Source organism: Cyprinus carpio, chromosome B7 (assembly GCF_018340385.1).
Source record: "Cyprinus carpio isolate SPL01 chromosome B7, ASM1834038v1, whole genome shotgun sequence".
Taxonomy (NCBI): domain Eukaryota; kingdom Metazoa; phylum Chordata; class Actinopteri; order Cypriniformes; family Cyprinidae; genus Cyprinus; species Cyprinus carpio.
This window is the reverse complement of record NC_056603.1, coordinates 3,876,154-3,899,676: the sequence shown is the minus strand read 5'-3', so window position 1 is coordinate 3,899,676 and position 23,523 is coordinate 3,876,154. Positions and strand designations below refer to the sequence as shown.

At 38.0% G+C, this 23,523-nt stretch overlaps 1 pseudogene; it reads left to right on the top strand.

Annotated features, from left to right (window-relative positions):
- Window positions 1-1,382: 1,382 nt before the first annotated feature.
- LOC122138080 lies at window positions 1,383-21,244 on the top strand (annotated as a pseudogene).
- The last annotated feature ends 2,279 nt before the right edge of the window (window positions 21,245-23,523 follow it).

The window sequence follows — 23,523 nt, the reverse complement described above, 5'->3', positions numbered from 1 at the left end:
AGGACATACCTCTTTGAGTGACATAAATACTATTTTTCTAAAATTTGCATAACTGTAATACTTCTTGAATTCCAGACATCTTTATATGATTTTAGATACTGGTTCCTAAGAAACTTTTCTTTTGGAATCTACAAAAAAGGTGGATGTCCATGACATGCAAAGTCCCACAAGGCTCAATTCTGGCGAAAATCTTGTTCAGCCTGTATATGTGCCCTCTAAGTCAAATGAGAAAGAACCAAACTGCCATGCAGTTTGTTATGCAGATGATACCCAAGCTGCCTAGCCCTAATGCCAAATGACTACCAAATGAGGTAGACACTGACTCACTCTGCCAATAGCACTGATGAAATTTGCAGCGGGATGTGCCAAAACTTTCTTCAGTTAAACAAAAAGAAATCTGAAGTCAATGTGTTTTGGAAACAAAGATCAGTTTCTCAAGGTGAATGCATACCTTGACTCTAGGGGTCAAATAACTAAAAATCAAGTCAGGAATCTTGGTGTGATTTAAACTTTACTTTCTAAAAATCCCATACACTTGGACTGTAATGTCATTGTTGTTTTCGTGTTTATTAATGTAGGTTCATGTAATGCAGGGATTCCCAAACATTTGATATAATGGTCAGTTTGACATGCAGGTAAACAAATAAAATATTTCTAATTGTTCTGTTTATTTATTTATGTATTATTAATTTATCATGTATCGCTAATGTGATGGCAACAAATATGATAAAAAATTTGAAAACATTTTCTTTCTCTTTGTTTTTATATGAATATTGTAAGTGTAAATGTTAAATAGTAAGTGTAAAACAAGTTTGGCTAATAAAAAAATAAATATAAAAGTAATCTAAAAACACATTATCTAAAACAATTAACCTGGATTGTTACTGACTACAGTTTTCATTATGGAATCTGTAATCAGTAACAGGCGACATTTTGTAAGTAATCTAACCAGCTGTGGTTATAGGTACCCAATGATATCCACACCTAGTATTTAATGTAAGCATGTCAACATGACACTTATATCTTGAATAGTCATAAATGTCCGCCAAAGAGATATTGACAAGCATTGACATTTTGCTCTCATTAATAACTAAACTGAAGTTTCAAGTTATCATTGTTTTCAGTAAAAATGTGTTCCATTTGTTTTGTTGCTAAAAGATTGTGTGTGTGTGTGTGTTTGTGTGAGAGAGAGAGAGAGAGAGAGGGGGGGGGGGGGGGGGGGGGGAGGGGGAGAGAGAGAGGGAAAACATTTTTTTTTTCCAGCTCCAGTCAGAGAGAAACATGGGATGTAAAGTTGTACTGATGTGTTTCTCCCAGGATCAACATTTATTCAAACATCCTCAAATGAAAGCAGAAATAATCACAAATTGCCTAAAACGAACATGAGAACATTCTACAAGAGTCTGTTGTTTTTACTGGGTAAGTAATACATGCAATATGTCTCATATTTTAGTGACCTCAGTATGTTTTCAGCTATGTTTTCATGTTAGATAACAAAAATGCATATGTTTATTGTTAGTTCATTTTAGCTTAGGTTAATTAAATAATGTTAAAAGAGAGAAAGTTTGATTTTAAAACTGTAATATGTATTATGTACTGTATGATGAAACAAACATTATCCGTGGATATTTAATGCTTTAGAATAATTTATCATTGTTAGTTTGTTAACTAATGTAGTTAACATAAACTAACAAGGTTAACAAAGGATGTTTATTGTTAAGTGTTAACCTCAATGTGTTCATTTTGGTTAAATGATCTAAACACATTTAAACAATATACTTTTATTTGAGAAGCTAACTTTGTAAGACATTAATACATGGTTTTAGAAATCATACCCACATTTACCCAAACTGGTCACTTTTGTTTTTCTTAAAGGGCACCTATTATGCAAAATTTACTTTTACATGTTGTTTGAACAAATGTGTGTTGGCAGTGTGTGTACACAACCACCACATAAGGATAAAAATCCACCTGCTCCTTTTTTTTTTTTTTTTTTTTTTTTAATTAATCATAAGCAGTGTCTCAGAACAAGCTGTTTGCAGAACTTTTGAAATGTGACATCACATTGTAGAGGCCCCGCCCACGACTGTTGACTGACACTGCTGTATTAGCCCAGAGAGAGTCACACACAGTCCGCCATGTTTATCTTCACGCTAGAGCATTTAAAAGCAGCAATCAAGTATGAAATGTGTTCTTATAAGAGCTACATAAATTATTCTAGAGCAGTGAGTTATTTTCTGTTTTTTAATTTTATTGTTTGGCTCATATTAACAGATTACACATCAGTCTTTACTGTATATTACGCTGCAGCCACTTAATCCAAAGATTTAATATAAACATGCAATTTTTCTCCCAGCTGTCTACCTACACATACATAACCAACTTTGTTTTTGTAACTTCTGTGTTTTAACATAAACTTGTGTGTATTTGACAGTTTAAGTGCAATAAGACATGAAAAATAACTTAGTTAACTACTCACATGCCGTGTGACAGCTGCTTTCTATATGCGTGCTTCAGATGTGTGCACTCAGAAAACACTATATCAGAAGTTTAAACTGATATAGCTTTTAAACATGATTTCAGCACAATAGACATAATGTAAACCAAACAGAGTCTTTATCAGAGTATCTGAGAGAAGAGCTGTAAAGGCACAGCCCTATGCTGGAAAAGGGGGCGGGGGAGAACCAATTCATTTGCATTTAAAAATACATGCACAAAAACAGCTTATTTCTGCTTACATTCAAAATAGGCATTTTCAAAATGATATAATAAATGATTGCTGGGCTAATTTGGGCTGAAACTTCACAGACATATTCTGGGGACACCTGAGACTTATATTATATCTGGTAAAAAGGGGCCATAATAGGTGCCTTCAAGTGCATAGTACATCTAACAAAATCTAGGTTAGTGCTCAAAAAAAAAAAAGTTAATTTTGGCATCATTTTGTGTTTTCTCATTTTACGTTTTTTTTTTTTCTCAGTTCAAACGAAAGCAGGAATAGAAGGTGAGAATTAAATTCTTAAATTTCATGAATGAATATTATTACATCTTTTGTCAGTGAGTTTGTGCTGCTTTAAAAGGCTCTACAATGTAAAAATTTCAGAGACACGATGAAAATTATGGACTTAGCCTATGCCAAAGCTTTTAAGTAAAAAAAAAAAGTAGGCCGAGGATAATTCAGTCATTAGAAACTAAATCTATACTGAACAAAGCAGCAGACCTACTTAATATACATAATTTATTTTACTAAGTGTAATTAATTCCAGTTTGAAATCCTACAATTAGTATTCCTGAAAAAAAAAAAAAAAAAAAAAAAACGTATTGTATTTCAACTGAAACTGGACGCTGTTTCATTCTTTCCATCCAAGTCAAGAGATAAATCACAAAATGATTTGCAACTGGGCAGCACGATGTGAAACTAAAGCAAAGCACATAAATCACAGATGTTGCTTGATAACCACCTGGAAGTGTTCATGCAACATTAAAGGTCCACCCACAACATCTCAAGATTATTCATAAGACTATGCACTTATTTAAAGCTCTAAACCTGTTTGAAATATGTAAGAGAGCAGCAATGAGCAACAGGCAATGAAATTACAAAAGAGAAGGAAAAAAAAACAAGATGAGAGTCGTCACCTTTATTTATATAGTGCTTTAAACAAAACAGATTGTGTCAAAGCAACTGAACAACATTAATTAGGAAAACAGTGTGTCAATAATGCAAATGACAGTTAAAGGCAGTTCATCATTGAATTCAGTGATGTCATCATGCAGCTCAGTTCAGTTTAAATAGTATCTTTGGAATCATTTGTAATGAAGTCAACAAAATCGCTTAATATGAAGTGTCCCCAACTAACCAAGCCAGAGGTGACAGCGGCAAGGAACCAAAACTCCATCAGTGACAGAATGGAGAAAAAACCTTGGGGGAAACCAGGCTAAGTCGGGGGGGCCAGTTCTCCTCTGACCAGATGAAACCAGCACTTCAATTCCAGGCTGCAGCAAATTTAGATTGTGCAGAAGAATCATCTGTTTCCTATGGTCTTGTCCCGGTGGTCGTCTGAGACAAGGTCTTTACAGGGGATTTGTATCTGGGGCTCATGTAGTTGTCCTGGTCTCTGCTGTCTTTCAGGGCTGTAGAGGTCCTTCCTAGGTGCTGATCAACCATCCGGTCTGGATACGTACTGGATCCGGGTGACTGCAGTGACCATCTGATCCATATACAGACTGGATCTGGTGGCTATGGTGACCTCGGAATAAGAGAGAAACTTAGCGTAGTAAATATTACTAAATATTAGCGTAGATGCCATTCTTCTAACGATGTAGCAAGTACATCGGGTGTTATGGGAAGTGTTCCCAGTTTACCTAATTAATGCAGCCTAAAAATCCTTTAATGGAGAGATTGAGAGGAGGGACAAAATAAATAGATAAATGGGGAAACATTATCTACAGTACCTGTTCTACACTTCTCTCCAAGCATATGTCTCAAATGCACCACCTTTCAAAAGTTTTTATTCATTTACATTTACATTTAGTCATTTAGCAGATGCTTTTATCCAAAGCGACTTACAAATGAGGACAATAGAAGCAATCAAAAACAACAAAAGAGCAATGATATATAAGTGCTATAACAATTCTCAGTTAGCTTAAATGCAGTACACGTAGCAAGCGCTTTTAAATAATACAATAAATTAAAAAAGAAAACAGATAGAACAGAAAAAGAATAGAGCAAGCTAGTGTTAGAGGTCTTTTTTATTATTGTATAATAAATGAAAAGAAAATAGATAGAATACAAAAAGATTAGAAAGGTAGTTAGATTTTTGTATTTTTTTTTAAGAATATAATTAGAATAGTGAGTGCTAAAGTTAGAGGGTCAAATAAAGATGGAAGAGATGTGTTTTAAGCCGATTCTTGAAGATGGCTAAGGACTCAGCTGCTCGGATTGAGTTGGGCAGGTCATTCCACCAGGAGGGAACATTTAATTTAAAAGTCCATAAAAGTGACTTTGTGCTTCTTTGGAATGGCACAATCAAGTGATGTTCATTTACAGAATGCAAGCTTCTAGAGGGCACATAAGTCTGAAGTAATGAATTTAGGTAAAGGGGTGCAGAGTCAGTGTTGGTTTTGTAGGCAAACATTTGGTAGCCAGTGCAAATTGATAAACAGAGGTGTGACGTGTATTCTTTTCGGCTATTTAAAAATTAATCTTGCTGCCACATTCTGGATTAATTGTAAAGGTTTGATAGAACTGGCTAGAAGACCTTCCAAGACAGCATTGCAATAGTCTAGCCTGGACAGAACAAGAGCTTGAAAAAGGAGTTGTGCAGCATGTTCCGAAAGAAAGGGCCTGATCTTCTTAATGTTGAATAAAGCAAATCTGCAGGACTGGACAGTTTTAGCAATGTGGTCTGAGAAATTTAGCTAATCATCAATCATAACTCCAAGGTGTCTGGCTTTTTTTGAAGGAGTTATGGTTGATGTGCCTAACTTGATGGTGAAATTGTGATGAAACGACGGGTTTGCTGGAATGTCTGTTAGACAAGCTGGGATGCAAACAGCTACCATCGGATCTTCAGGATGGAAAGAGAGGTAGAGTTGAGTGTCATCAGCATAGCAATGGTATGAAAAACCATGTTTCTGAATGACAGAACCTAATGATGCCATTTGTTTGTTTTATTTTTTTCCCCTTGTTGATAGAATATTCTTATGTTCAACGAGGCTGCATATATTTGATCAAAAATAAAATAAAAACTAATTTTGTGAAATAGTAACTTAATTTTATGAGCATATATTGTACAAAGTATTTATTGCAAAATTTAATTTATTACTGTGATTAAAGCTGAATTTTCAGCATCAGTACTCCACTCTTCAGTGTCACATGATCCTCAAGAAATCATCATCCATTGATGGATAGGAAGTTCAGAAGAGCATTTATATGAAATTGTAACAAACCCTTTTTACAATAGAAATGTCTTTAAATTGATGATAAATCACATTAATCCATTCTTCTTGAATAAAAATAATCTAAATAAATATATAAGGTTTGAATGGTAATGTATATTTGTGGTCTCTTTTTTTCCACCATTTTTCGGATGACATGTCGTCAAGACAGTGGTTGCTAAATGATTAACATAAATGTAAAACACTCTAAACCTATAAGTCAAACCATGCTTATTATATATTATTGCATGTGAAGTCAGAATAGAAATATATAAACATAGTTGTAAATAAGGTTTTCTCTTGAACATATTCCAGTGAGCATAGCAAGATGGGGAACAGCCGCTCAGTCAAAATTATTTTATAACTGGTATACCCAAAATGCTCTGGATGGGTTGAGCTCCACCTGTAGTCATACAACACAAACTGACCAGTGGTGGAAGCTGGACCTGATGAAGATGTACAGTGTGAACAGAGTGACCATCACTAACAGACTTGACTGCTGTGAAAGCAGGATAAATGGGGCAGAGATTCACGTTGGAAATTTTTCTTCAGATGTTTTCAGCAACCCAGTGTGAGTCTTTCTGATATATTCTTATATGCAGAGATTCTAGACAGTTGGTCTTTTACTGTACATGTTATGCTCTACTTTAATCTCTTGTCTAGGCGATATTTGTCCTCTCTCCTCCAGAACATCACAGGCTGCCCCTTCTAACCCCTGGTTATCCGATGTTCTTTGTGAGCAATGGACCAAACTGTCAGTCACGGAAGCCTTGCGGATTGTAAAAGCTGATTCCAAATCATCAGTTCTTATTCTGCTGGATCTATCTGCTGCTTTTGACACTGCCAATCATCAGATCCTCCTGTCTGCCCTCTCACCACTGGTCATCACAGGGATTCCACTTTGCTGGTCTGAACCCTATCTTACCGGTAGGTCTTTTAGGGTAGCCTGGGGAGGGGAGGTATCCAAAGCACATCAACTGGTCACTGAGGTTCCTCAGGGATCAGTTATTGGACCCCTTCTCTTCTCCATGTACACTACATCACTGGGACCCATCATACAGACACATGGCTTCTCCTACCATTGGTATGCTGATTACACACAGCTCTATCTCTCATTTCAACCAGATGATCCAACAGTAGCTGCACGGATCTCTGGCTGCCTGGCGGACATTTCAGCATGGAAGAACATCACCTACAGCTCAACCTGGCAAAGACTGAGCTTCTTGTATTCCCTGCCACTCCAACTCTACAGCATGATTTCACCATCCAGCTAGGTTCTTCTACAATTACCCTATCAACTTTGGTCATAAATCTTGGTTTAATCTTTGATGACCAGCTGACCTTCAAAGACCACATTGCAAAGACTGCTCAATCTTGCAGGTTTGCATTGCACCACATCAGAAAGATCAAGCCCTTTCTAACAACTTCCATCAAGAACAATCAAACATCTACAAATGATTCAGAATCCAGATGTCTGAGATCTGCTAGTGAGCACCGCCTCGTGGTACCATCACAGAGGCTCAAAATCATTTTTACAGAACATTCTCATTTACCATTCCTTGTTGGTGGAATTATCTTACCACCCCTATCCGGAATGCTGAATCCCTGACAATTTTCAAGCAACAGCTGAAAACTCATCTTTTTCGGCGCTACATGACTTCATCCTAAATTGAAGAAAAAAAAAAAAACATTGTCTTTCTCTTTATTTATTCCTTTGCTTTCTAGCTTGTACTTATTTGAACAATGCCTGAAGCTTGGTATTGTGAGAACTTCCTGTGTATGTTTGCCTCTTTAAGAAGAATTGCTTTATGTAATCCCCAATTGAAGCTTTGGATAAAAGCGTCTGCAAAATGGCTAAATGTAAATGCCAGGTTGAGCCATAGATGGTGCTCTTGCACCACAGGTGCGGACATTGCCTTCCTGAGGGATCCTGGAGAGCAAAGCCGGTCTCCGAGCGCAGCTCCTGCCTCAACCTCGGGTCAGTACTACCCTCGCGCATTTGTTTGAGTGCAAAAGGCTGGAAGCCGCTGGAAGCCGCTTGTCCCCATCCTCCATCCTCATTACCCTTTATGGCGGGGTGGCTAGGGGGTACATTCACATTCCCCCAAGTGGAGAGTGAGGTTGCAATGAGGGCACTCAAACAAATGTGCGAGGGTAGTACTGACCCGAGGTTGAGGCAGGAGCTGCGCTCGGCGACCGACTTTGCTTGGTGGACCTTGGTGGACCTAAAGGATCGCCATGGCATGCACGGCAGAGGTGGCTTGACCTGCAGCACTGTAAGCTTTGGCGTTGAGAGCAGCTGTCAGGCTACAGTCGTGGCCAAAAGTTTTGAAAATTACATAAATATTGGAAATTGGAAAAGTTGCTGCTTAAGTTTTTATAATACCAATTTGCATATACTCCAGAATGTTATGAAGAGTGATCAGATGAATTGCATAGTCATTCTTTGCCATGAAAATTCACTTCATCCCAAAATAACCTTTCCACTGCATTTCATTGCTGTCATTAAAGTACCTGCTGAGATCATTTCAGTAATCATCTTGTTAACTCAGGTGAGAATGTTGACGAGCACAAGGCTGGAGATCATTATGTCAGGCTGATTGGGTTAGAATGGCAGACTTGACATGTTAAAAGGAGGGTGATGCTTGAAATCATTGTTCTTCCATTGTTAACCATGGTGACCTGCAAAGAAACGCGTGCAGCCATCATTGCGTTGCATAAAAAATGGCTTCACAGGCAAGGATATTGTGGCTACTAAGATTGCACCTAAATCAACAATTTATAGGTTCATCAAGAACTTCAAGGAAAGAGGTTCAATTCTTGTAAAGAATGCTTCAGGGCGTCCAAGAAAGTCCAGCAAGCGCCAGGATCGTCTCCTAAAGAGGATTCAGCTGCGGGATCGGAGTGCCACCAGTGCAGAGCTTGCTCAGGAATGGCAGCAGGCAGGTGTGCGCGCATCTGCACGCACAGTGAGGCGAAGACTTTTGGAAGATGGCCTGGTGTCAAGAAGGGCAGCAAAGAAGCCACATCTTTCCAAAAAAAAAACATCAGGAACAGATTGATCTTCTGCAGAAAGTATAGTGAATGGACTGCTGAGGACTGGGGCAAAGTCATATTCTCTGATGAAGCCCCTTTCCGATTGTTTGGGGCATCTGAAAAAAGAGTTGTCCGGAGAAGAAAAGGTGAGCGCTACCATCAGTCCTGTGTCATGCCAACAGTAAAGCATCCTGACACCATTCATGTGTGGGGTTGCTTCTCATCCAAGGGAGTGGGCTCACTCACAATTCTGCCCAAAAACACAGCCATGAATAAAGAATGGCACCAAAACACCCTCCAACAGCAACTTCTTCCAAGAACCCAACAACAGTTTGGTGAAGAACAATGCATTTTCCAGCACGATGGAGCACCGTGCCATAAGGCAAAAGTGATAACTAAGTGGCTCGGGGACCAGAATGTTGAAATTTTGGGTCCATGGCCTGGAAACTCCCCAGATCTTAATCCCATTGAGAACTTGTGGTCAATCCTCAAGAGGCGGGTGGACAAACAAAAACCCACTAATTCTGACAAACTCCAAGAAGTTATTATGAAAGAATGGGTTGCTATCATTCAGAATTTGGCCCAGAAGTTGATTGAGAGCATGCCCAGTCGAATTGCAGAGGTCCTGAAAAAGAAGGGCCAACACTGCAAATACTGACTCTTTGCATAAATGTCATGTAATTGTCGATAAAAGCCTTTGAAACGTATGAAGTGCTTGTAATTATATTTCAGTACATCACAGAAACAACTGAAACAAAGATCTAAAAGCAGTTTAGCAGCAAACTTTTTGAAAACTAATATTTATGTAATTCTCCAAACGTTTGGCCACGACTGTACATAAGGAGCTTAAAATATATGTTGGGTGCCAGGATTGGCAGAGTACATGCTCCAATTTGAAATATTATTGCATACCTGCTGATACTGTCAGATAAAAAAAAAAATAATAATAATAATGAAGACAGCTGAGGTTAAATGCAATGAAACGAGCAGACTGGGCAGAAACGATAATCAAAAATGCTTGTGTTTGATTATGGTTTGTGTTATGCGTCTAAAGATTTCTTTTGCATCTCACGACATGCAAGAATAGGTCATGTATAAAATAATCATGTCTGTGCATGTGTGTAAAACAACAAACTGACAAATTTCATGCTTAATCAGCTGTGATTGTATATACATTGTTGTGAATGATTGTGACTGGATTTTTTTTACAACCTGGTAGAAAAGATTAATCAAATACAGAAAGTTCAAAATTTGACCGTTACAAATTATTTGAACTTTGTGTCGGTACGACAAATAAAACAAGGCAACAGTTTACTGTCTGGCATTTTTCATGTCATGCTGCATCCAGTGTAGAATTTAATGAGTTCTATTAACAAAGTTTATTGTGTTTCTGTGTAGATCGTTTTCATGCAGGTTGTTAGTGCTAATGCTTAGCTAATGCTTAGCAGGCTGTTAGCTGTAAGCTGAACTAGTTCATGGCTACAAGACTCTGGGTTAGTTGTAACATCAGCGACACTTGTTTTAACTTACTCCAAGCAAATGTTTTGTTTTATTTATATGTTTTCTTTGAATTTCAGTATGCCTACACTCTTAAAAATAAAGGTGCTTCACGATGCCCTAGAAGAACCTTTTTGTCTAAATGGTTCCATAAAGAACCTTTAACATCTGAAGTATTTCACAAAATGTTCTTTGTGGCAAAAGAAGGTTAGAAATAGGCAGTTCTTTAAAGAACCTTTGACTGAATGGTTCTTTGTGAAACCAGAAATGGTTCTTCTATGGCATCGCTGTGAAAAATCTTTTAAGCGCCTTAATTTTTAAGAGTGCAGGTCTTGGAAGAGAAAGACAAACTGAGGGGTGTCTTTCTATGTTCAAGTGTTCAGGTTTAATTTTATCATGGCCAATTACTATGACTGACATTAACAATCATGTTTGCGCACACACATGCATACATGTAATTGTAATGAAACACACATTAATTATGCTGGAAAGTCAGTGTTGATATTTTTTTTTTGTCATAATCCTGTTACATAAGTCAAGTTACCATTATTTATATAGTGCATTTAACAATATGCAGGTGCTGGTCATTAGAATATCATCAAAAAATTTATTTATTTCATTAATTCCATTCAAAAAGTGAAACTTGTATATTAGATTCATTCATTACACACATACTGATATATTTCAAATGTTTATTTCTTTTAATTTTGATGATTATAACTGAAAACTAAGGAAAATCCCAAATTCAGTATCTCAGAAAATTAGAATATAACTTAAGACCAATATAAAGAAAGGATTTTTAGAAATCTCGGCCAACTAAAAAGTCTAAAAATGAAAAGTATGAGCATGTACAGCACTCAATAATTAGTCGGGGCTCCTTTTGCCTGATTTACTGCAGCAATGTGGCGTGGCATGGAGTCGATCAGTCTGTGGCACTGCTCAGGTGTTATGAGAGCCCATGTTGCTCTGATAGTGGCCTCCAGCTCTTCTGCATTGTTGGGTCTGGCATATCGCATCTTCCTCTTCCCAATACACCATAGATTTTCTATGGGGTTAAGGTCAAGCGAGTTTGCTGTCCAATTAAGAACAGGGATACCATGGTCCTTAAACCAGGTACTGGAAGCTTTGGCAATGTGTGCAGGTGCCAAGTCCTGTTGGAAAATGAAATCTGCATCTCTATAAAGTTGGTCAGCAACAGGAAGCATGAAGTGCTCTAAAACTTCCTGGTATACAGCTGCCTTGACCTTGGACCTCAGAAAACGCAGTGGACCGACACCACCGACGAAACTTTACACTGGACCTCAAGAAATGTGGATTGTGTCACTCTCCTCTCTTGAAAATGCAAAATTTACTTTAACCAGAGCACATAACTTTGAACTACTCAGCAGCAGTCCAGTCCTTTTTGAAGCGAGACGCTTCTGACGCTGTCTGTTGTTCAAGATTGGCTTGACACAAGGAATGCGACAGCAGAAACCCATGTCTTACATACATCTTTGTGTAGTGGTTCTTGAAGCACTGTCTCCAGCTGCTGTCCACTCTTTGTGAATCTCCCCCACATTTTTGAATGGGTTTTGTTTCAAAATCCTCTCCAGGGTGCGGTTATCCCTATTGCTTGTACACTTTTTTCTACCACATCTTTTCCTTCCCTTCGCCTCTCTATTAATGTGCTTGGACACAGAGCTCTGTGAACAGCCAGTCTCTTTTACAATGACGTTTTGTGTCTTGCCCTCCTTGTGCAAGGTGTCAATGGTCGTCTTTTGGACAACTGTCAATTCAGCAGTCTTCCCCATGATTGTGTAGCTTACAGAACTAGACTGAGAGACCATTTAAAGGCTTTGCAGGTGTTTTGGAGTTAATTTTAAACTGATTAGAGTGTGGCACCAGGTGTCTTCAATATTGAACCTTTTCACAATATTCTAATTTTCTGAGATACTGAATTTGGGATTTTCCTTAGTTGTCAGTTATAAACATCAAAATTAAAAGAAATAAACATTTTAAATATATCAGTCTCTGTGTAATGAATGAATATAATATACAAGTTTCACTTTTTGAATGGAATTAGTGAAATAAATCAACTTTTTGATGATATTATATGACCAGCACCTGTAGATTGTGTCAAAGCAACTTTACAGTATTAAATAGGAAATAATGTGTCAGAAATGCAAAATGACAATAGTATACAGTACTCTAATTTTTCAGTTAAAGGCAGTTCATCATTGAATTCAGTAATGTGATCACTCAGCTCAGTTCAGATTAACTAACATATGTGCAATCAAGTCGACAATGTCACTGTATTTTCAGTGTATATTAATATTCTCACCCCAGGGTATGTTACAACTAACCCAGACTATGGTGTGAATTGTAACATTTCACTTCTTGTGAAACTAAACCATGCATTTTCTGTTCGTACTGTACACATATCAGCTATGCCATTTAATAGCAGACACTCGTAACTAGTTCGAATCACATTTTGATCGCACTGGCTTAAAATAACTCCAAGATACAGACAGAAATCTCAAAAATGTTATAATAATCAATTTAGGAACAAGACAAAAATACAAGTGATGAGTCATACTAATAATTAAAAACACAGGAGCGACTCACTCTTTCATCTTTTGCTAGATGTGCTGTAGTTCCTTCTATTCCAGCAGGAGCTACCTACAGCTACTCGTGTCGTGGGATGGAGGGACGTTACGTTACTGTGAATAGTCCTAGAAATTCAAGGATTCTTACTCTCTGTGAAGTGGGAGTCTATGTGATTTTCCAGGTAATTCAGAACTACTTAACAACCTGGTCTAAACCCTTTCCAGTGGAATTGTACTTTTTTTAAGGTTTTTTCTTTTTTTTTTTATTAAAGTAGTTTTAATATAGTTTTAGGCATAGTTCTAGTAGAGATCAGGTCCAAGGACTTTAGATATACCCAGACGGTGCTTTCTTATTATTTTGAATTGAAAACACGATGCACAATTTAGTGGAATGAGTTTCACCTTCTAAATAAAAGAGTCAATCGTCAACTTGTAAAGTCAATGCATGACTGCAGCTGCTGTTACTCCGGAGACAGGACTGCACATTCATGTTGGCTGGAACAGACTGAAAAAAAAAAAAGCCTTTATAACCCAATTTGAGCATAAGACAACATATACGGGACAACAATTCATGTCAGATTGTGTTGCCAAATTGAAATTGTTTATTTAAATCATAGTATGGCAGTTAGTTTTGCGATTTAACGAGTTGCACATTCAGGTAGAAAGGACTTGGTCTTAGATGCCTAAAATAGCTGCTCGGAGGTTCTGTAAATAAATATGGTTGATGAGTGATTCCTTAAAAGTGACTTTGATCACTTCTGAAACACATTCAAATGGTATAAAATAATCTGACTAAAACCATTTCTCGACACTATGACATCGTACAGGTAATATGGAAACAGGAAGAATCATCATACAGTCATTAACCATTGGCACCTGGCTTGGTGAATAATCTATTGATTTCAATCCAGGTTTCATACAACCATAGTCATTGTGTTCCTCAACCAATGCTCAGACTAACCCATGGTGGAGAGTGGATCTGCGTTATGTTTACAGAGTAAGTAGAGTTGTCATTACAAACAGACTAGACTGCTACAAACAGACTAGATTGAATAAATGGAGCGGAGATTCGCATCGGAAACTCTTTGGAGAACAACGGCAACAACAATCCCATGTCAGACTCTCTTTCAGTGGTTTAATATGCATATATAATCCCTACGAAGAAAGACCAGTAGTCTAAATTATGTTTTATCTGTTCCTCTTTAGATGTGCTGTGATTTCTAGCATTCCAGCTGGTTTCCTCCACCTATGTAAGTAACGATATGTAGGGTAGACACATGAATCTGTTCATTCCTGGAGATTCAAGGTTTCTTACTCTGTGTGAGGTGGAGGTCTATGGAGAAGATATGATCAAACAAGCAGAGTTAGTGTTTTGGGAAACTATTAATGGCTTTATTTTTTTGAATACAATGTATTGTTTGATAATGTAAAAGTTCAAGAGTTGCATGCTCTCAACCATCAATAATTCACTACATAAAACACATTTGTGTTTGGCACTAAACCATGTCCATTCTTATTGAAAGTGAACCTGTATTTAATGTCATCTGGGTCTTTTTTTGTATTTTTTATTTCTTTTACATTGATTTTGAGGATCACTACACAAATCATTGCATCCATTTAATCTTAAGTGACAGACCCTTAAGAGAAATAAGTTTATTCAAGTTTGCTAGTAGTATACTTCTTTTAAACTAAAAATAGGAAAGTATGCTTTTAGTTTACTTTTTATTTACTTCTCAGAAATGGGCTTTATGTACTCCTCAAAAATATTCTTAAAATTACATTTAAGTATACTTGACTTATACAAGTCTAAATATATTTGAGCTATACTTGTGCTCCTAGAATCTGTGTTTTCATTATTATATGGTAGAGGGTGCTAGTACACATCTTCTGCACAGAATTTCCCAAAAAACACAAGTGAAGAAGAAAAAGAAACAACAGATACTAACACATGTAATCTAACACAATCATCTGACATGAAACAGCATCAAAACTGTAATGTTATGGAATAAACTGTCGACCGATGAAGAGATAATAATTACAGTCAAGATTTGGGTTGTTGATTGACTCCATATACATTTTGATTATCATTCTGAATCCAATTCATAGTCTTTTTTCAGCTTTTTGTTCAAAATGTTGTTTGTTTATTTATTTATTTATTTTATGAGACTCACCCACATTCAAGTGTTTATAAAAAAAGATTGCATGAAGCTAGGATAAAATGTCTTTGTTTATAAGCAGATACCCTGTTCTTTCTTTTGATGTTTTGTAAATTCCGATATTCATATAACAAAACATATACAAATTAAAACCTAAATAGGGACATTGTAGTATACTTTAAGTATGATGTAAAGTTCACTTAAAGAAAATTTATGAGTATACTTGCAGTTTTTAAACTACTAAACTAGTAGTTTACTGAGACTATACTTTCAAAGTGTACAAAGTATTTAATTAGTAAACTATCAGTACACCTATATGTTCACTTTTACTATAATTGCAGTACAAACTACAAACATAGAGGTAAACTAGTTGTGTACTCAAAGTTTACTACTGTTATACTTAAAGTATAATTAAAAGTATACTTTTATATACTAGAAAGTGGGCCAATTTAGTCCCAAGGAGTATTGAAACAATACACTTAGAAGTTTACTACCAGAACACTGATATTTAAGTATACTTGAGTATACTTAATAAAATAAACTTGAAATATACTACTTTTTGGTAAGGGGATGCATTTGCACAAAATTGCTGTAGATACAGTATTTTAGTCACAATGCATTGTATGTATTTCTTATTAACATTAAGCATTTTATTTTCCCTTCTGTCCATGTATGTTCACTCTCATGTGCCCATTTAGGTCCTGTACTGAAGAAAACCTTTCTGAAGATGAAACTGATGTCCATTTTGAGTTTGTCTGAACCTGAAATGAGAGTCCAGCTCCTGTCACAGGTCAGAGAGGGAAACATGCAAAAATCTGAAATCAAATCACACTGATTCCAGTTTTAAGAGATCTGCTCATTTCAGCTTCAATCTGCTCTGGTAAAACAAGGGATTTCTGACATGACTCTGCTGTGGTCTCAACTACCCCAAAAAGGAAGTGATGCAGAAGGAAGCTGTGCCAAGTGAGTGTGCTCAAATAAACACTGGAAACCTGAAAAGGAATGTTGAGTTAAATGTTGAGGAATTTTGAATTAAAATTATTAAAATGAAAATGCATATATTACATATGAATAGGAAAGGGACGTTTTTATGATGTAATGAACTGTTTTATTTGCAGCTGTAAATGTGCTATAAGAAAGAGATGATGACAGTGATGTGTGAAACTAAATTTTGAGACATGCAAACTGATTTCTGTAAAGCTGCACTGAGCAACAACAACAGTTGCATTGACAACAGTTTTAATGATAAAATATTACATGGTACACAGTAAATTATATGTTATGATATGATCAGGAAGTCAAAATGTTTTTTTTTTCCTCCATTAATTTAAAACCTCATTGACACCCTCAAGCGAGAGGGTAAGACACAGAAAGAAATTTCTGAACGAATAGGCTGTTCCCAGAGTGCTGTATCAAGGCACCTCAGTGGGAAGTCTGTGGGAAGGAAAAAGTGTGGCAAAAAAACGCTGCACAACGAGAAGAGGTGACCGGACCCTGAGGAAGATTGTGGAGAAGGACCGATTCCAGACCTTGGGGGACCTGCGGAAGCAGTGGACTGAGTCTGGAGTAGAAACATCCAGAGCCACCGTGCACAGGCGTGTGCTTTTGAACCAGAAACAGCGGCAGTAGCGCCTGACCTGGGCTACAGAGAAGCAGCACTGGACTGTTGCTCAGTGGTCCAAAGTACTTTTTTCGGATGATAGCAAATTTTGCATGTCATTCGGAAATCAAGGTGCCAGAGTCTGGAGGAAGACTGGGGAGAAGGAAATGCCAAAATGCCTGAAGTCCAGTGTCAAGTACCCACAGTCAGTGATGGTCTGGGGTGCCATGTCAGCTGCTGGTGTTGGTCCACTGTGTTTTATCAAGGGCAGGGTCAATGCAGCTAGCTATCAGGAGATTTTGGAGCACTTCATGCTTCCATCTGCTGAAAAGCTTTATGGAGATGAAGATTTCGTTTTTCAGCACGACCTGGCACCTGCTCACAGTGCCAAAACCACTGGTAAATGGTTTACTGACCATGGTATTACTGTGCTCAATTGGCCTGCCAACTCTCCTGACCTGAACCCCATAGAGAATCTGTGGGATATTGTGAAGAGAAAGTTGAGAGACGCAAGACCCAAACACTCTGGATGAGCTTAAGGCCACTATCGAAGCATCCTGGGCCTCCATAACACCTCAGCAGTGCCACAGGCTGATTGCCTCCATGCCACGCCGCATTGAAGCAGTCATTTCTGCAAAAGGATTCCCGACCAAGTATTGAGTGCATAACTGAACATAATTATTTGAAGGTTGACTTTTTTTTGTATTAAAAACACTTTTCTTTTATTGGTCGGATGAAATATGCAAATTTTTTGAGATAGGAATTTTGGGTTTTCATGAGCTGTATGCCAAAATCATCAGTATTAAAACAATAAAAGACCTGAAATATTTCAGTTGGTGTGCAATGAATCTAAAATATATGAAAGTTTAATTTTTATCATTACATTATGGAAAATAATGAACTTTTTCACAATATGCTAATTTTTTGAGAAGGACCTGTAATATGGAAAAATGCTGGAAAATCCCATTTTTGGGGTGTGTCTTAAAAAGAGCTGTTTTGGAGTGTATCACTTTAAATGTAAATAAGCTGCATATTCCCACCCTGTCTCCAGAAGAGGGTGTTGTGTATACGTCTCTCTGCATTGCATATCTAAAGCAATAAACAGCCGGTAGACACAACATAACTGAAAGTGAAAGAACCTGTGTTCAGCTGTACATATGGGAAGCCAAAGCACTGAAAGTGGGACGAAACAGCACAATGTTACACGATCAACTGACCGAGCCACACAACCGTGCTACCAAAGAATTAAGCGCTGCAAATGGCACAAACTATTCTCACAAGCGCAGAGCTAATCAGTTAAAAAAATACTTAATGTACGCACACAAATACGGTTGAAACACTAAGCACTATAACAACATGACATTAACAAAGGAGTCTGGAGTGATACGTATTTAGGTAGATTTTGAGGCGCAGTACCTTGCAAAATTAAAGTAATCCACAGCACCCTTACCAGCTCAGATTTTGGGAGAAAATTAAGACTCTTATGTTCAGTCTTACATTGAAACACAGAGCATTTGGGATTGCTTGCAAGACATTCGGTGTGTTTGACTTAACGCACCGCTCCACAGATCGATCAAATTCTGACTTGAAGTGGTGCATGCTGATTAGAAATTTTATTCGACTTGAGACAACGCCGACACCATGTGACTGTCACACGTGGCATCGAAGTGCCGGGAGAGCGTTTCGAGAGCAGCCAGCTGACCAGCCGGTGCAGTTTGTCCAGAGAGACTTCAGGAGCACTGATGATGACACAGCTGTTTCATTATTGGACAGATTCCCCACATGACAACAGTCACGTGTCTTTTCTGGTTTAATCTAACCTTTTCAATTCCAATAATGGCCACAAATCTGTGTTTTTAGAACAGAAAAAGCTTTTTTACTGTAGTTGCACTGTTATATTGAGTCACGTTTATAATAAAACACTGATAATAGCATATATACTCCAACTTTATTAGTATTTAAATAGTATATGATTGTTAAACTTTATTCTTGAAAAGATGGCGCTGTATTAAGCAGTATATAAAAAGTGTTTCTGTTGCTCATGAAAATGTTTCTGAAATGTCTGTGTATTTGACAAATATTGCATTTTATTCACTTCATCTGTGATAGAGTATGCAAACACCGCATTAGTGTCACTAATGAGAGCAGAAAATGTCCGGCTTGACGTGTCCATTTTCAACTCCGCCCCCGGCTGAAAGTGGCTACTCCCGTTGACCACTGTCTGTTACCATACTTCAAGTCGAACGCACCTACTGTTGACGTTACAGGTGCTGGAGCATGGAGATGGACAGCATAGAACCACTGAGGGACGGAAACTTTAGCAATGCCGATCAGTCAGTCAACCCCCAGTGGCCTAGCCCTCAAGAATGTGACGTCACACTGTGTGAGAATCAAGAGAGCAGGCCTAGTGAGACTGGGGGGTTTTCCAAGATGGTGACCTGACCGCACATGTTTTACTGAGCGCTTACACTGAAATATTAAAGGGGCCACATGACGTTGCTTAAAAAAGAACATTATTTTGTGTATTTGGTGTAATTGAAATGTGTTTATGCAGTTTTAGGTAAAAAATAAAAATTAAAATAAAAAAAAAAACATTATTTTCCACATACTGTACATTATTGTTTCTCATTTATGCCCCGGCTTTCTGAAATGCATTGATTTTTACAAAGCTCATTGTTCTGAAAAGTGAGGTGTACACTGACTGGCCAGATATCCAGTGTGTTGTGATTGGCTGAATAACTGAAGTGCGTGACGGAAATGTTACGCCCCTGACCATAACGTGATGCCATGTTTCATTGCGATGAGACAAAAACAAATAAAACCCATTACAAACAAGGAATTTGTTGCATCCAGTGGGGACTTAATTACTGATTATAATGACTTATACTGTGTTTTTATGTGTTGTGTTGCATCACGCCACGTAATCATAAAACCATGTCTGCATTTGTGATCAAAGAAACGTCAAACGACAAGCGCTATTCTACAATGCTCAAAACTTGTGTTTGAATCATCAGTAGCAACTCATTTACATTTGAAAACGTACTTACAGACTGTGAGTCAGCATTATTTGTCAGAACACCGGCATTGAAGGCTACTCTCCTCATCCTCCATAAAATGCGTTGCACACATCTGAATATTTGGTTTGAACTGTTCTTGAACAGTGTTGTAAATACAACTTAACCACTGATTTCTAGTTGTGTCCTCTTTTGGAAAGCCAAACAAAGTAGTTTTGCTTTCACAATGAAACACACAGCATCTCCATGACATGGTGGCGGCAGCAGCAACAATACTATAGCAAGAATAAAAGTTACTCATCCTTTCTTTGCGTGAACATTTGGGCGGTGTTATGCAAATCTTCCCATACAGTGACATAGACATGTGGGGGCATGTTTAAACAAGCCATTTTAGGAGGGCGTGGATGAGTCTTAACTTTTACAAACAATATCTCTTTGGGTTTGAGACTTCAGTCTTTACAACTTTAGAAATCTTATCTATTCAACAGCTTGTAACACTACAAAGAGAATGGAAAACTTGAAATCGCATCATATGACCCCTTTAATATCGAGGATAAGACTGTAGTTAGATTCTGAGCAGAGTATGAATGTGATCTATAAGCCATATTTTATCATCCATGTGTCTACAAGGAAAAAAAGAGGACAATAAAATCAATTTCCATATTTCTAAATTGCGCAAAAACCCTAACTGTTTTAATGTAGATACTTAAATATCTATTTATTGGATCACGAAAGGTCCCCAAGCTGGTACTCAAACTCACGTTTCTTGAAGCACCACTGCACTACATCTCGTATAGGTGATGCTTCAAGGAAATGGGCTCCGACTGTTAGATGTTTAAATAGGAAAAATGTTATAACCATAAAAAAATTAATAATAATAATAATTTAAGTTAAACACTGCATATTTGTTCAGTTCTGGTTCAAGCTCCGCCTACTTCCGGTATTATCCAAATACAGATACAGATACAAATACAGATACAAATAAGCGTTTCGCTGCACACCCCTAGTTTCCAGTTCCATGCTTGACTGTATGTCATGGTTCATGAATTCGCTGTCTCTCCTTCGCCTTGTTTAGTGTGTGGGCACGTGTCTGTGGGCGTGGTCTGTGATCACGGCTGATCAGCAGCACCACCTGTTACCTATTGTGTGTGTCTATTTAAGTTCAGTAACTGGTGTCTCATGTTGTCAGATCATTGTGGTTCTCTGATGTGGTTCCCTCTGTTCCCTGTGCCATGTTTGGATCATGGATTCCCTCTGTTCTTCATCGTGTCTTCCTGCATTCTGCACCGGGATTACGAGCACTGTCACTTGGGGAAACAGCACCGGATCACAGAGGATCATCACTGGTTGTCGACCGAAGTCCCTGCGTCACCCGCCATCAGAGCTTGTGACCGCTTCGACTCTCCACCTGTGTTCTGAACTCCCTGTGTTGTTTGTACAGTCTGACCGCTATTAATTACCTTGTCAATAAACTGCTTTGCTTTTGCATCCTGCCTCTGTCTATGTTACACTGTAGGGATGGTGTTCATGGGGTCATAGTCAGCATATCTCTCCCTCCAAATACAGCAAGTTGAGTTGATGCCAAAGAGTTCAATTTTGTTCTCATGTGACAACACACTTTCTCCCAAGCCTTCTCTGAATCATTTAGGTGTTCAGACGGGCCTGTACATGTGCCTTCTTGAGCAGGGGGACCTTGCGGGCACTGCATACTTTCAATCATTGCGATGTAGTGTGTTACCAATGGTTTGCTTTGCGACTGTTGTCCCAACTGCCTTGAAATCATTAACAAACTTCTCCTGTGTAGTTCAGGGCTGATCCCTCACCTTTATCATGACCATTCTTTCCTCATAAGGCGAGATATTGCATGGAGCACCAGACAGAGGGCGACTGATGGTTATTTTGTATTTCTTCCATTTCCAAATATTCACACCAACAGTTGTCTCCTTCTCAACAAGCTTCTTGCTGATGGTCTTGTAGCCCATTCCAGCCTTGTGCAGATCTACAATCTTGTCTCTGATGTCCTTTGACAGCTCTTTGGTCTTGCTAATGGTGGAGGGAGAGGTTTGAATGGAAGATGCATATTCTATGGACTGGTTTATTTTATACTAATAACAAGATACATAAGGCGTAATTTCTTAAACTGACAGGACTAATCAGTGTTCCACTTGGGCACGAAACCAATCTGTGGGAGCCAGAATTCCTGCTTTATATATATATATTCAGTATTATATATTTATATCCATTAAATATATATATATTTCAGTTTCTATCCATTACCATAAAAAAATTATAGACACTTCATTTTTTTATTTTTTTTGTAAGTGGTCAAACTTACAAAATCAGCAGGGGATCAAATAATTATTTTCCCCACTGTAGTAATCATACACAATGACCCGGGGATATGCATGAAAGAAAAAAATGTCTATGAATTAATGTAAGAAGTAATGTCCTATAGCAGTATGTGTCTGTTTGAGAGTTAAGTAGGAGGGAAGATTCTTTCTACATACTTTTTTTAGGTCGTAAAGTGTATCTGATCTGGCTGAGGTGTCCTGGTTGCCATGGTAACCAGGAGCCTCATTCACAGATATATAGGCACTAAAGGCCAATTTATACTTCTGCGGCGAGTGTACGCTGTAGTGTACGTCGTAGGCTACGCACGTAGGCGACGCCGTCGTAAGCATTTATACTTCTGCGTATGTCTGTTTTGCTCTGCAGTTACACCGCCGAAATGCTAGTTGACGCGAGCGGGTTCCACTGTGTTTACATTCCTCGATCCTCGCGGGCTTCTACGAACAATGGCTTCGAATTTGCTGCCATCTGGCAGTCTTTGTACAAATGACAAATCTAACAAATGACAAAGTGTTCATTCTGAAATTTGAATAAAAATGTATGATTTGTATACACATATACCTTCATTCACCTTTGTTTATGTATTTTTGTTATAGTGTTGTTTTTTCGTAGAGTAGGCTAACTGCAAATGTTTCAACAGTGATTTTGTTAACAGCATTCATTTTGAAGCAGGTATTTATTTAAACTGTGGTGGAATTTAACATATATATACATAACATTTTTACAAGGAAATGGTAATGCAAGTAAAATACCATATTTGCACGATGTAGAAGAATCTGAAATTGAAGTTTTTGATGGGGAAGTTGTGGCCTAATGGTTAGAGAGTTTGACTCCTAACCCTAAGGTTGTGGGTTTGAGTCTTGGGCCGGCAATACCACGACAGAGGTGCCCTTGAGCAAGGCACTGAACCCCCAACTGCTCCCCGGGCGCCGCAGCATAAATGGGTACCCACTCCGGTGTGTGTTCACGGTGTGTGTGTGTGTGTGTGTGTGTGTGTGTGTGTGTGTGTGTGTGTGTGTGTGTGTGTACACTGCTGTGTGTGTGCACTTTGGATGGGTTAAATGCAGAGCACGAATTCTGGGTATGGGTCACCATACTTGGTTGTATGTCATGTCACTTTCACTTCACTTTCAAATAGATGTTGCTCAATCAGGACATAAATATATATATATATATATATATATACTATATATATATATATATATATATATATATATACACATTAGGGGTGTGGCGAGATCTCGTGGCATGAGCTCTCACGAGATCCGACGAGAAGGTGACGATATCCTCGTGCAGACCTTTCAGGTATATTTGCATTTCACTGGCCCTTTCACCAGTGGTATGTATTG